We start from the raw sequence: 4,215 nt of genomic DNA on the forward strand, positions 1-4,215 counted from the left end.
GTACAAATGTTCCCTGCTGATGCTTTGAACCTTATTTACTATACATGCTATTTAGTGTAGTCTGCCAAGGTGCCCAATGGAGCCTTCAAGAGACCCTCCAACATGGAAAAAAAATTAACTACAATGAGAATTATACTCCCAACAGGCACAAGTCTCTATTTTAAGGCTATTTGGGTAAGACTTTTTGGAACCCTTAAATATCTGTCATTTTGATTCTTTTTAATGACAGGGGAAGGTGCAAGCCATTAGGGTTGGAGAGGGGGGCTTGAAAAGGGCTAGGCATAGGCACAGTTCATGGGCCCCCCATCTCTGACCAGTCCTGGTCATTCCATGGTAATGTTTTGGAGCATGGTAATACAGTATTTCAGAAGGAAAAATCTGCTTCATTTACATTTATCCCCTTCTTGTACAGGACTCAGGGGATCATGTATGGTCTTCTTTCCATGAAGTATATTTGAGTGAGGATATCCGATGATGAGAAAACTAGTGTGGTGTAATAGTTGGAGCACTGGATTACAACTCTGGAGACTACGTTACAAATCCCCACTCAGTCATGGAAATTCACTGGGTGACACTGGGCAACCCACATGCTTTCAGCCTTATGGAAATGCAGTGGTAAACCCCCTTAACCAAATCTTCTCAAGAAAACCCCATGATATGCTTGTTTTAGGGTCAAGTCAGAAATGACTTGAAGGCACACTACAACAATCATCCAACGAGGATTCAACTGTGATTTGAAACTGCTTCCTACACTGGCTTCTCTGTGATGGGTACCACAGTTCACAATACATTTGGGAATGTCTCATCAAAGAAATCATTCTTAACAAGGGTGTACAACATTGTTCGCTCAAATGTGTACTTTAAAGCTTCAAAAGCTGCCCTAAAATGTTCCAGGAGTGGTGTTAATTAAATTGCTTTACAGCTTTTATGTCTTGACTAATTGCCTCATTAAGGCACATTCCTCATCACAAAAATGGATCTGAAGTATTCTTCATCACTGAAGAAAATGTATCATTAAGTAGCCTCCCACCCGATCCCTGAGTCCTCAAAACAATTTGCAGTGGGAGAAAAATCACTTAGGTATTTGCCGACTGTGTAGCAATGGTGCTGCAATCAACAATCAAACAGGACTAATGGCAAAATAACGTAATAACTGCAAGCTTATTTCCCTTTTTTGAATCAAAATTGAATCATTACGCAATATGGTTATGTAATTTGCTACGCCTGCCTAATTTTATAAACTACCAGTCGCTCAAAGTGGAAGAAAGAGAATGGTTGGGACAGACAACCAAATGTTTGACTGCAGAGGTTTACGAGACTGAATTGTGAGGTAGAAATTACTTACCTCTTTGACAGTTGAACTGTTGCTTTAGTGCAGTATGTCCTCTGTTGAGGACAGACCGCACATTTTAAGACATTTTACACAGGGTTGCTATCCAAAAAATAGCAGTGCATTGTAAAACCTAATCTTTGATGCCTATACCATGTAGCTTCTCTAACAGGAGCATTTCCATTAGTAGCCACACATTTCCCACTGACATGATGACCACTTTGCTGTTGTACATGTTGCTGGAATATGGCTTAGGAGTGAACAATTGTACATCTTTCTTCATTCTGTGCAACTGGAAACATGTGAATGAGTCAAAACTTATTTTCCTTTCTTTTGGCCATGGTAACTATTTGGAAACCTTATCTGTGGAACATACCACCCATAGCTGCAGATATGGAATTGTAATCCCCTTTGAAAATGAAAGAGAGGGAGATATTTCCTGGAGTGGCATGACCATTTACTTTGAGCTAGATGTCATCCATTACATGTAAAAATTATTATAGTACTATACTTTGAAGTCATCACATTTCTATTAATATTTATATTATTCATAAACCTATTGATAAATGCTTATTTGTAGGCATCGTTGTTGATAAAGTGAGAGATCTCAGAAAATATTTGCCATAATATATATATATATATTTCTCTTTTTTCATTCATCTAGCACAAGGGAATTGCTTTAAAACAAATTGAGGATAAAAAATCAAAATCACCATGGTGCTATGTAATGAAGTAAAAGGCAAATGGGGCCTGAAACAAGCCAAAAGGGGCACTGTCAGTCTGCATTTGGGGCGTGGTGTTTAGACAACACACTCCGAACGCAGCCTGAAGCCACCCCGACTCAGAAAAGCCAGCTTGAAAAGGAAAAACCTGCTCCTTTTCAGAAGCCAGTTTAAAATAGTGGTGTTGGGGTGGATTGGGGCTGGTCACATGTGGTTGTCATGATGCCAGGACAGCCCCAATCTGCCCTCTTTGGGCAGTCTGAGTCAGTTTCAGAAACTGTCAGAAAAGGTAACATAATGAGATAGATCTAATGTAGTTTGTGCTTGTGGGTCAGGGATAGGCAAACTCATAATACTTTACATCACAGGTTTACCGCATAATAGCTGCAAGCAAAAATGAGCAAAGGGATGGAATGTGGGCCTTTGGGAGCCTCTAGGGCCTTGTTACAACTAGACTGGTTTGCATTTGGGCAAAGAGAGGAGGTTATCAATAGTAATAGCAAGTACATTTCTATACCACTTACTGCTGTGCTAAGCCATTTACAAAGTGAAGTCGCTTTCATGGCCGGCATCCATAGGTATCCCAGGGTCACACAACACACACACACCCAACTCTCTTCCATGTCAGCATTCTCTGAAGATGCCAGCCACAGATGCAGGCAAAACATCAGGAATAAAATCTTCTAGAACATGGCCACATAGCCCGAAAAACCCACAAAAACTTAAGTTTAAAAAGTATAAGGTAATTGCCCCCAACAAGCTGGGTACTTATTTTAGTGACCTCAGAAGGATGCCAGGCTGAGTCGACCATGAGCCCCTGATTAGTCCTGAACTCAGAACCTTCTGTAGAGAGATCTTGTAGTACCTTTGAGACAAACTGAAAGAAATTGGCAGCATGAATTTTCATAGACTGTAGCCTACTTCCTCAGATGCAAGATCTCTCTATGTGATAATTCTACAGACCGACGTGGCTATATCTTTGAATTCTATCACAATATTGTGGTTTATGAGTAATTGGCTGCAGTACAGGCATTTAACCACTGTGCCGCCAGGGCTCCAACAGATCCAGGTACATTTATCTACGATTCTGATTCTACTAGCTGTGCAAAAATATACTTATCCATTCATTACAAGAGTTTCAGGCATCTGTCCTCCTCTAAATATTTAAAGAGAGTGAGCCTTCTTACTATCAAATATTCCAATGTTAATTTAATAATCAAATATTCTTGATATGGCCATCAAAGAAGAAAGATATAGAAAGCAGGCCACGAGAATTGTGAAATGATAGCTGTAGCAAGACAATCAGTGACAGGAAGAACACTATGTTATTTGCCCCAGGCTTGAACACACTCAGGGTCTGGAGTGTGGTCTGCTGTATGTTCTCAACGCCACATGTGCAGAATCCTTTTCTTTGTCCATGAATGTCAACAAAGGAGCGTGTACTCCCTGGTCTTATATGAAGAAAAGCATGCAGAGGATTCATGCACATTCTGTACCCTCAGAAAACAACCCGTTTCCACAACTAAATCGTTTTTAAGTTGAAATAAAATATTTCATCTACTGAAAACTTTCCATTGAAATGTAAAAGGATTCTTTGGGTTATTATGCCACCGAATGACAGGTAAGGACTAGATTAAATGAGCACCTGCTAAGTGAAGTCCTGATCTATATAGAATCATAGAGTTGGAAGAGATCACAAAGGTCATTCAGTTCAATCCCCTGCCATACAGGAATACACAATCAAAGCACTTCCTGTGACAGATGGCCATCTATAGTTAAAAACCTCCAAAGAGGGAGTCTTCGCTACACTCCAAGACACCATATCCCACTGTCGAACAGCTCTTACCATCAGGAAGTTTTTCCTAATGTTTAGGTGGACTATGCTTAAGAAGAGAAAGGTAGAAGATACAATCACAAGCAGAAAGTGAAAGGAAAAGGAGACTGAGAGAACTGGGAAATTGTTCAAGGAACTCTATCCAAGCACCCTTGTTCCTTTCACTGTATTAAATTCCAAGGCCTTCAAAGCAATATATAAAGACAGAGCAAGAAAAAGATACAGGAAAGAATATTCAGGAAATGACAACATTTTTGTCAATGGCATGCTAATGCCAAGCCCCCAAGGAAGAAGCTGTCATAGGAAATTCATAAAGAAAATAGACATAA

The sequence above is a fragment of the Sceloporus undulatus genome, chromosome 3 (assembly GCF_019175285.1).
Source record: "Sceloporus undulatus isolate JIND9_A2432 ecotype Alabama chromosome 3, SceUnd_v1.1, whole genome shotgun sequence".
NCBI classification, from domain to species: Eukaryota; Metazoa; Chordata; class Lepidosauria; order Squamata; family Phrynosomatidae; genus Sceloporus; species Sceloporus undulatus.